The sequence below is a fragment of the Bactrocera neohumeralis genome, unplaced genomic scaffold, assembly GCF_024586455.1.
Source record: "Bactrocera neohumeralis isolate Rockhampton unplaced genomic scaffold, APGP_CSIRO_Bneo_wtdbg2-racon-allhic-juicebox.fasta_v2 cluster10, whole genome shotgun sequence".
In the NCBI taxonomy this organism is placed as follows: Eukaryota; Metazoa; Arthropoda; class Insecta; order Diptera; family Tephritidae; genus Bactrocera; species Bactrocera neohumeralis.
The window spans coordinates 19,414,801-19,426,257 of record NW_026089623.1 but is presented as its reverse complement, the minus strand read 5'-3'; the positions used below and the strand labels follow the sequence as shown (position 1 = coordinate 19,426,257).

The 11,457-nt window shown below is 34.2% G+C and overlaps 2 long non-coding RNA genes across 2 annotated transcripts; both read left to right on the top strand.

The window, feature by feature from the left end:
* The first annotated feature begins 23 nt into the window (after positions 1–23).
* LOC126765412 (uncharacterized) lies at positions 24–4,851 on the top strand. Its single transcript, XR_007668357.1, has 6 exons — positions 24–557; positions 628–778; positions 841–1,196; positions 1,257–1,443; positions 1,510–1,722; positions 4,364–4,851. It is a non-coding gene; the product is annotated as an uncharacterized LOC126765412 (long non-coding RNA).
* A 2,990-nt stretch (positions 4,852–7,841) lies between these two features.
* Positions 7,842–8,367, top strand: LOC126765473 (uncharacterized). Its single transcript, XR_007668442.1, has 3 exons — positions 7,842–7,881; positions 7,993–8,051; positions 8,194–8,367. It is a non-coding gene; the product is annotated as an uncharacterized LOC126765473 (long non-coding RNA).
* The last annotated feature ends 3,090 nt before the right edge of the window (positions 8,368–11,457 follow it).

Sequence of the window (11,457 nt, the reverse complement as noted above, 5' to 3'; positions counted from 1 at the left end):
CACTTTTACAAAAAAATTGCGTCCAAATATGCGCCTCCCTAATGCGATCCTTTGTGCCAAATTTCACTTTAATATCTTTATTTATGGCTTAGTTATGACACTTTATATGTTTTCGGCTTTCGCCATTTTGTGGGCGTGGCAGTGGGCCGATTTTGCCCATCTTCGAACTTAACCTTCTTATAGCCAAGGATTACGTGCACCAAGTTTCATCATGATATCTCAATTTTTACTCAAGTTACAGCTTGCACGGACGGACGGACGGATTTCAACTCTACTCGTCACCCTGATCACTTTGGTATATATAACCCTATATCTGACTCTTTTAGTTTTACGACTTACAAACAACCTAGCGCTATTCCCACGTTAACCACTGCTCCTGTAGGGGCTAATTAACGGCAGGAAAGAATGGAGTCTCGTTCTAAAAAAGAAATGTTAACAACAATGTAAGTACTTCAAGAAGTAATTCAAGAAGACGAGGTTGGAGAGGCACCTCAAACTGCAGGAGAGGAGGTCATCGATGAGACAGACGAGAAAATACTGCATTTGGAAACAGAAATGTTAGTCCTAATTGATATTGATGAAGTATCTTTTTCTTACATAAGTAAGTGTATTTCTTATTCTTTTTAGACAAAGACTGAATAGTGTTGTTAGAACTTTGAAGAAGTGCAAAAACGAGCAGTCAGCAGAAATTAAACGCCTTATAATTTCCATTAGAACCTCGGAATTCCACAGAAATAATTTGGAGCAAAAGCTTAGCTGCATTTTCAACAACGGCCAGGTAAGTTCCCAAATTTTAAAAGTATATTGCAAAATATATTAAAGTTCATTACACTTACATAGATTGAAAAAAAAATTAAGGTGTGGAAATAAACGGCGGAATTGGAAAGAAGAAGACATAGCTAAGTCGATCACGCTATATTCAACTAGCCCGAAAGCGTACAAACTTTTACGGAGAAACAACTTTCCTCTTCCAGGTGTGCGCACTCTGCAGTGGTGGTCAAAGAAAATTGACGTAGCTCCAGGTGTCATAGAGCCGGTGATGAAACTGTTGAAGGCAGCAACTGAGCTAACACAAGCGCAAAAAAATTTTGTACTCAGTTTTGATGAAATGAAGATCAGAAAGAGTTACTGTTACGAAAGATTCACTGATTCGACATTGCGTCCTGTTAACTACGTTCAGGTTGCAATGATAAGAGGTAATTAAACTCATTAATTTACTTGAAGTCAATTTTTTCTAATGTACTTTGTTCTTTTAGGTTTGATAAGTAAATGGAAACAGCCTGTATTCTTCGAATATGACGGCAAAATGACGAAGGAAGTACTGTTTAGCATTTTGTCAGGCGTTAAAAAGTGCGGTTACTATATTGTTGCCATTGTAAGCGATTTGGGTGGATCAAATAGAGCATCATATAATGGTATTGAAATTAATGTGGAATAACCTTGGTACATTCAATAAACAATTATTTAATTTATGATATACTTTAAATTGTGTACTTTTTTCTGTTGCAGGTTTTTACACGACGGAGACAGGATTGTGGTTTTTGCTGATGTCCCCCATTTAATAAAACTACAGAGAAATCATTTTTTGGATAAGGGCTTTACTATCAATGGAAAAATTGTTAGAAAAGACATTATTCTGAAGCTGCTCTCGCTTACCTCCAACGACCTGTCCATCACGCACAAAATTTCTCAGAAGCATTTGTCTGTAATACGAGCAGAAAGGTAAAAGGTTAAACTAGCCACAAAATTGTTCTCCCACACAATTGCTCAAGCAATAACTCGAGCCGCTAGTTTAGGTCTGCTAGATAACGAAAATTGGGAGGAATGCCATCGACTTTTCAAAATTGTTAGTAATATTTAAAATATTAACTAAAATGTTCATCTATATAAGTACATATATAAAAGAAAGTGACGTTAGTTACTACGCTTATAACTGGAGAACGCCTGGACCGATTTGTGATTACCACCAATTCGGACAGGTCTCCGCCCAAACAAGGAGAATACTTAAGAAAATTCTGGAAAATTTTCAAATACGATTTTAAAAAGGAAATAAAAACGAACATGATTTTAAATGCTGGCGCATAACTCAAAAACGCCTGGACCAATTTTGCCAATTCTTTTTTTTAAATGTTCGTTGAGGCTCAAAGATGGTTTTTATGGCGAAAAATTCGAATAATTGCCGGAAAACCCCTAAAAAGAGCCCTTTTCTTTTTCCCATACAAACGAATGAATGCTGTTAGTAACGCTAATGCTCGAGAACAGCTGAACCAATCTTGATGAAATTTTCAGAGGTTGTTCGCTGTGGATCGAGGAAAGTTTAGAAATAAAAAACCCGTATGCTTTTCGTGAGGAAAAGTCGGAAAGTTGGACAATTCCATAAAAATAATTTTTTTTCATACAAAAATTTTTTTTTCAACTTTTTTCCTTTTGTTTTTCAATTGTCAAATTTGTCGTTTGTTTTTTTTTTACTCCGGTTATTCAAAAAAAAAATAATTAAAGTTTATTCCGTGAAAACGTTATGTGTGTTTCACACAAAGTGCTCAATTACAGATTGAAATTTGTTACGATGACACGAAGAGGTCGCGTTCGTTTTGGCATCAACATAAGTATGTACATATATTGACAGCCCATGGCACATGACCGAGTATTCCCAGGATGAGATGACATACGAATGAAATTATGGATCGCGGGCAATCAGCAAGCGTTCGTCACGATGTCAGAGGACAACTTTTCAAACAACAGTTGCGATGTTTTGTAAACTTTATCCTAAAGCAAAGTATTTGTGGTGCTGTTAGATGCTGGATGTACTCTGTTGAGTGGCAAAAGAGAGATTTGCCGCACGCACATATTCTTCTTTGGATGGTGGTTACACCAAATCAAATTGATGAAATCATTTCTGCGGAAATTCCTGATCCCGAGATAAAAGCAGAATTATACGAAACCAATATGGTTCATGTACCTTACGGACATCACAACACGACTTCGGTTTGTATGTCTGACAATAAATGTACGAAACACTATCCAGGTGTTTTTCTTTCGGAAACACAAACTAGAAATGATGGATATCTAATGTATCAGCGTCGCTCACCAGATGACAATGGCAGAACATTTAGCATTCAATTTAGAGGCGTGAATATCGAAGTTAACAACACATCCAAGTCGACAACCTATGGATCGTACCATATTCGCCACTGTTGTCTAATTCACATTCAAAAGTCATGACAAATGTTGTGTATTGCAGTTTGGTATAATCGATAAAATAGGTGTGTAAATACGTCACCAAAGGAAGCAACATGGCGGTATACTGATCTTGAAGGATACGGTCGATACGTGAACGATAAAGCGCTTTGTATGATATTTACTTTTGCGATTCATGAACGTTTTCCGACTGTTGTGCGTCTCGCAGTTAATTTGGAGAAGGACCAAATAGTCTATTTCAACACAGAGAATACAGTACAGACAGAAAAAACACCCCCAGCAACCAAATTAACATTTACGAGTATTTTTTTCTCAACTTTCGTCAGTGAACCGTTTGCGAGAACTTGCTCTATTCGGAAATATCTTGATATTATACATACAATTACAATTACAATTGCTGGAACATGATAATCACTGGAATGAAGTTCGCACACTTTTCGCGATGATCAGCCATCAAATTAGCGTCAATTATGGAATACGAACAAAAATGACATTGCCGAAGACATTTTACATCCAGGTATACCACCGCATCATTTGCATCTCAAAGTTGGATCTGTCGTTATTATGTTCCACAATCTTCAGGCGCCGAAACTGTATAATGGAACCTGACTGATTGTGACGCAGCTATCGAAAACAAAGGGACAGAATGCTTGATTCTACGAATTCCTCTGAGTTCTAACGGTTTGCCATTTCAGTTCAAACGTATTCAGTTTCCAGTGAAAATTGCATTTGAGACACAAGGATAGTCGCATAGTGTATGGTATACATTTGGAAATGCTATGTTTTTCACTCGGCCAGATATACGTGGCCTGCTCACGAGTTGGAAAACCATCTTTTCTATACACCGGAACAGAAACCAAAAAATGTTGTTTATCAAGCTGCGATACATTGAAAAAAAGTGAAATGATAAATTCAACTTTTTTATTTCTAATCACATACATAATTTCACGCAGGACAGCGACTGCGGGGTCAGCTAGTAGTATTATAAACCTAAAACTACAGAAAACATTCTTTTATAAAAATATATTGATGTTAACAAATGCAAATATGTTCTAACATACAAACTAAGTTTTTGCACTGTTTATTATCCTAATTATAATAACAATATATACAATTTATTCCATTTATATATACGCATGTATGTATGTTTATTATATTTTTGCAGGTAATATTTTTCAACGTGTGTCAGTTGATCTAAATTCCACTGACCCAATTGAAAAAAATGATGACTTGGAGATTCTGAACAACGACGGACTTGAGAATTTGGCAGGGTACATCTGCCACAAACTCGGTAAAGACAACCCCGAAATTTGGGCCAATTTAGAAAATTGTTCGTCTTATACTTGGATGGATCACCTTTCTGAAGGAGGACTCTCAAAACCAACAGATATGTTGATGGAGCATATGAGAGCCTTGCAAGCAGTATTTGACGATGTAAATGGTACAGATTTGCATATATGTATGTACAAATTACGTCCAGAAACACTTAGATTTAAGTAATTTTGTAAATTGTAGCTCGAAAGTAAAAGAATTGTGTTTCAGAGCAAGAATGTATGTTAGGATTCGTTCCTTAAATAAAAACTTAATCGAACATATGTGTAGCAAAAAAAGAAAATTGAATAAGACAATAAATTGATACTTGGTCACAAAATATTCAATCTTTTTATTTGCATAAATGTATATGGTTGAAACAAACACAGCAAAGAGACAAAATTAAATAATACAATGAAAACACAATTAAATGAATATGTAGGTAAATGTTCACTATAAAATATTCACTTATATTGATGTTAACTTTTGATGATATTCATGTTTTTGTATGCCTGCAATACAAAATTGCTTCTTATTGCAAAGAAAAACAAACAACTGAAAATCAGCTGATTGTACGTTGGTCAACCGTGATGTAGATGCGCAGAACGAATAAAATTTGAACTCGTCATTGCGCAATCTTGTTTCTATCATTCTTGCTACATACCCGTATACCTACAAGTACACGTATTAGGGTGTACCTTATTACACATCATTCGGACATAAGAAATATAAATTGATTAAACAAGGAAAAAATTAAATTAATTCTATCCCATGTAAATAAAAAATAAACGTTATCAATAAAACTAACATTCAAAACTCTATTTACCTAAAAGAGTATTCGGTTTCTAGCAATACCCTATTGCCTTATTTAAATCAGTTACACAGAGAGAAAAAAATTTAATTATTTTTGCAGATAAAAAATTAAAATAAAACCAAAATGGTTAATATCGAAAAAAAACCAAAATACACCTGCAGGAGCTACACGCTCAAAACAGGCTATTAAATTTATTTCAGAAAGTGACAGTTTAACAAGATACTGCAGTAGATTTGCCTTTTCACCGATTCACGAAAACTCGGAATCGTTATTAGAAATAAAAAGTCAAAATCTTACAAAATTTTGGACTCGCCTCCCAGCGGCTCATTACGCCATAGTAGATTCTGACAATTCAGATCTATCACAAAATTTTAAATCATCGGCTAACGATATTTACGAAAACTGCTTAGACGAATATGAAGAAACAAAAGCTTTGGTCTCCGATCATTTAAAGCTAATAAAATCAATTGCACCTACTATACATCCGAGAGTAGAGCTGCCACACGAAGACAGTTAAAAGCAAGAATGATAGAATACAAGATTACGACACTAGTTTACAGTTAGTTTTTTTCGGTTTAGCTCTTGACAATTCTTACAAAAACAAGTACATTGTTCAACAATTTCGTGACGTAACAGTTTTGCGTTGAGAAGAACAAGCATAGAAATGCATACAAATTGTAAACAGAAAAGTAAACACTTTTTGAAATTCACAAAATAATATTAATTCATTCGTCTTTGCAGGAAAAATTTCAGTGGAATGTTTAGAATATTGTTGCGAGAAAATATGTATATAATTAGTTTTAGGCACAACCACAATAAATAGAGTAGCATGTGTGGAAATTGTTCAAATGAAGAAAACCAGTGTAAGTGTACTGTTGTATTTATTTAAATTTCTAAGCATAAATATATTAATTTTTTAAAATGAAATGTGCAGTGGCTTGTTGTAATAATTATTATGCAATTAAAGGATCGAAAACGAGTTTTTTCAGTTTTCCGGCCGATTTAAAAGTTGCCAAAAAATGGGTGTTATTTTGCAAAAGAAATGATATATTTAATACTAAATTAATAATTTCACAATTCTTTTATCATAATTTCATACATCTGATACATCTGAACTTATAATATATTTATATACTTATATACAACACAAGAAACGTCTTCTCCTTTTGAATCACAACTTAATAGACAATTTTATTATCAATAGGCCGATATATTTCTTTAGAAATGATTCAAATCTTTTCACTCAACAATATTCAATCGCTTCACTAAAACTTTTCATTAAAATCGAAAGAATTAATAATATTTTGCGAATTTACAAAAGTGTTTACTTTTCTGTTTACAATTTGCAAGCCATTTGACAGTTTTTCACTCTTGTTCTTCTCAACACGGAACTATGACGTCTCGTAATGGCGGTCGTCGTAATCTTGTATTCTATCATTCTTGGTTAAAAGGCAAGTTCAGGCATCCATCTGGAAGTGCCCGAATGTGACATAGAAACATTTTATGAAGGTTATTCGCCTAGGGGGCCCAGGATGTTTAAATGAGCTAAGCTTTCGCCCACTCTATCCGGGAAAAACTGGCGCACCCTAAGGAAACACTGTACAATACACCACATCCGATGACATCTTACTCGTACATCGCCACACAACACAACATCATCTCACCACACCTACACACCAACCTCATCAACAAAAGGGATGGACAAAATTACAGCGGACACATCCCAGCAAAACTTGCGTGACCGAAACTCCAATACTTTTACACAATTTTTACTTGTCACTAACACTCCCTCACAAATCTTTGAAATGAGTAAGAAGTCAATCTATTGTGTCTTTTGTTTGTTTTATATTATAAGCTCTTCACTCAACAGATGTTAAGCAAAAATAAAACAAAAGAAGACAAACAAATTTTTTAGCTGTCACCGCTTATTGAAAACGATGGATGTGAAAGCGTACAGCATGATACCGTGAATTTGACGTTTGCTTGTTCGTTGTGACAAATTGAATTCGAAGAAAAAAAAAATTCGGTTACAAACGCGTCGATATTGAGAATTGTGCAGATTTGTGCTTGTGCATAAATATTTAAATCTATTCGAATTGTGTTTCGTTAAAATTGTGAACTTTTTGTGTCTATAATATTTGTAAAAGGTTGAGTAGAGAAAATAATAATTCAATATGAAGAAAAATACATTTAGTGCATATATGAGCCAGGAAAAAAGGCTTTCAACCTAAGTGTATTTTTCACTGGAATTATTGCATTGTCCCGACGGTATTTTATTAAATATGTTAAGTTATTTAAAAAAAATAATTTTATTTCTTAATCAGATGGATTCACCAGCGCTTTTTGATGAAACCTATTTGGAGGAATGCCCAACAACGACTTCGACTCCCGTAAAAGGTACATGTAAAATTGTCATTTCAGTTTTCAATTTATTTTTACGCATTTGTATTGTAGAACAATTGACAATTAAACGGAAGAAATTCAACATTTCTGGTTGCTACAATTCAGAGGCAAGCTTTTCAAAGCAACAAGGAACAATTTGCCTGTGGATGGAAATGGTAATCCAATATATTGTTTAATTGCATTTATTAAAAATTTTTACTTTATTATGTTTACATCTTTTTCAGATGTTTTTAACATGTTAAAAACTATTTCCACCCAACTACAAGAATTGTTTTGAAGAGTTGATAATATGGAAAGGAAGATGGACAGCTTTTTGAAAGAAAATGTAAGTTTATGTCCATAAAAGTTTTTATTGTTCTATAAGTATTCATCAATACAAAAAAACGTATTGTTTAGATATTGTTGTTTAGGCATTATTTAAGTATTCTCTAACTGAACTTGTTCTCTTTTCAGATAATTCAAAAAAGCGAAGAAATGGCCCAACAAAAAACCGTCCGCGAATGTAAGATGCTAATTCGCAAAGTTCACCAATCAGTATGCCGACTGACTGGCGAAGAAATCGAAAATCAATCAGAAAGTTGATTCGAAGCGAATAAATTAAATAAAAAAAGTGTAAGTGGTAATTTAAAAACTTTGTCAAAGTGGACATTATTTAAAAGAATTTTAATTGGTAACAAATTCAAAGTTCCCTGTTAAGGGATTGTAATTAAAATAAAAAGTTTTCTAAATGTTCTGCAGTTTCATAGCTTTCGATTAAAAAAAAGTTCAATAAAGTAAAGGGCTCATTGAAACATCTTTAAATAAAATACAATTTTTTTTTCAAATATTTCATAATCGTAATTTATGAGTGACTTCGCCTTTCCATTTAAGTAAAGGCCTGTTGTAATATTTAATATTTTATTAACAAAATTTCGCTTTTTAAAGCGTTTAAAAAAGTGAAGTGTTGAAATAACCTTGAAAAAGACACGTGTCGATATCGTGCAAATTACAGAAGTCTTAGATAAAACGAAGTTTATTTGTCATAACGACGACTATTTTTGTTATCAGAACTAGTTAAGTGTATAAAAATAGTGTGTTCGCGGAAGCAGTTATATTTAGTAAAAAATAATTTTATTAAATAATTTCGATAACTGGTATCACTCCCTATCAAATTTGCTCTCAAGCCTTTTAATAAATTATAGGCAGTATAAATGTTTCTTAATAAAGAACAAGTGTTAGAAATCGTTAATAAGGCCAACGAAAGTACAAGGCAACAATTAAGCCTCTTAACCTTGGCAATAAATCAGTTACAACCGCGTGGCGTAGAAAATCATTTACCCGTTTCTATTAATCCATTGGTGGTCAAGTTTAGACTTAATAAAGTCTCTCCCTGAATTTAGTGGGGATTCTGTTTCTTATCCTGCCTGGCGAAGTGCAGCAGAATTCGCTATAAATTTTTATATGGAGGGTTCGGAAAAATATTACATTGCAATGGGAATCTTCCGAAATAAAATTATAGGTTCTGCAAACGCCACACTTGCATCTTTTAACACAGAGCTTAACTTCAAGGCAATTATATCTAGGTTAGATCAAGAATACGCAGATAAAACTCCGCTTTATGATCTTGAAAATGAATTAAGCATACTTAGACAATATAATACCTCTATTACTGAGTACTACAATAAAGTAGATAAAAAGCTATGCCTAATAATAAATAAACAAATCATGACCTATAGCGGAAATAAAGATATTGTTGCTGCACTAAATGAGCGCGCTAGAGACATTGTTTTCTCCGCCAAACCAAAAGACCTTCCAACTGCTCTTGCAGTTGCTCAAGAGCTCGAAACGAAACGTAGCCGACCCGATTTTGCAGAAGCTTTTGCTGTAGGAAATACATATAAATCTAATAGGCCGATATTACCTCAATATAAACAAATAGACCACAATAATCGACCACATGCAAGTACTCGCTTTAGCGCAAATCCTTCCGGTAGACCAACTCCAATGAAATTGATAACAATACAAGTTATTACAGACAGCGTAAAAGTATTCCAAGTACGCCTCTTCAACCGCGTCAGCATATTAAAAATACAGTTCATTCTACACCTGATTACACACCTAAGCCGCAGTATTCAAATCCGAATTTGCCAATTGCATATAAGAGGAGTCGTGAACAATATAATTCCGATCGTTCGCCATTTCAAAAACATCAAAAAGTAAATTATACTATGTCGGAAGACTTAAAAACGTTCCCGACTGAAGAAGAAACCCCAAGTCAGGATATTGATTATTATTGCGAAAGCCCTCAAAACTACAATTGTAGCTATAGTGATGATGGTTTTGCAGAATATGAAGTTAACTTTTTAAACTGAAATCGCTCCTACCGTTTATAACAAAAAAGTGTCCAAACGGTCAGGAGCTTCGTATTTTAGTAGACACAGGCACGTCAAAAAATTATGTAAAGCATCTTTCATTTCTAAAAGTTTCAGGAATAAAACCCTTGGAAAAACCCTTTAATTTGAAATCCATAAATGGTAAAAATTTGATTAATAAAAAGTGCTTAATTAATGTTCTAGACAATACCTCCACGTTCTTTCTGCTTTCAAGCTTAAGCACGTTCGACGGTATCACAGGATACGATTTTTTAAGACAAATTGATGCAAAAATTGATACCGTTCAAGGATATTTATTTTACCGTAATGGTAAAGAAAAATTACATTATCTTACATGCGAACAGGTCAATTTAATTACAATAGAAGAGCATTCAGTTCCACTAAAATTGCAGTCTCAATTTCGACAGTTGATAAATAAAAACATAAATGCATTTGCTGATCCTAATAGAGCCTTGCCGTACAACACGACCGTTAAGGGCAGAATTCGCACAAATACGGATGAACCAATTTACAGCAAGAGTTATCCGTATCCTATTTCCGTAGCTCCGTTTATAAATAATGAAATAAAAACGCTTCTTAGCGAAAGAATAATAATACCATCTTTTTCGCCTTACAATTCACCTGTCCACGTCGTGTCTAAGAAAGGATTTGATGAAGATGGGAAGCCAAAATTACGAATGGTGATCGATTTTCGTAAACTCAATGAGAAAACAATCCCAGATCGATATCCCATCCCTGATACATCAGTAATCTTGGCCAATTTTGGAAGCTCGAAATTTTTTACAACATTAGACCTTAAGTCAGGGTTTCATCAAATTATTATGTGTGAGGAAGATAGACAGAAAACAGCATTTAGTATCAACAATGGAAAATATGAGTTCTGTAGATTACCTTTCGGGTTAAGAAACGCGCCCAGTATCTTTCAAAGGGCCATCGATGATGTTTTACGAGAATTTATTGGGAAATATTGTCATGTTTATGTCGATGATATTATCATTTACTCTTCAGATGAGGAGTCCCATTTAAAGCACATTGACCATATACTTCAAAAGCTTGAAAGCGCAGGAATGAGAGTCTCGTCCGAAAAATCGAAATTTTTTAAAACCCAAGTGGAGTTCTTGGCTTACTCGTTTCTAACACAGGCATTAAAACTTGTCCGGATAAGGTTCGTGACATTATTAATTACGAGCAACCCCAAACTCCTCGAGCGTTACGTTCATTCCTTGGCCTATCAGGGTATTACAGGCGTTTTATTAAAGATTATGCCGCCATCGTTAAGCCTTTGACTTTTTATCTTCGCGGAGAAAACGGACAAGTGGGTGCACGCAATTCAAAAAATGTGAAAATAGATTTTAGCCC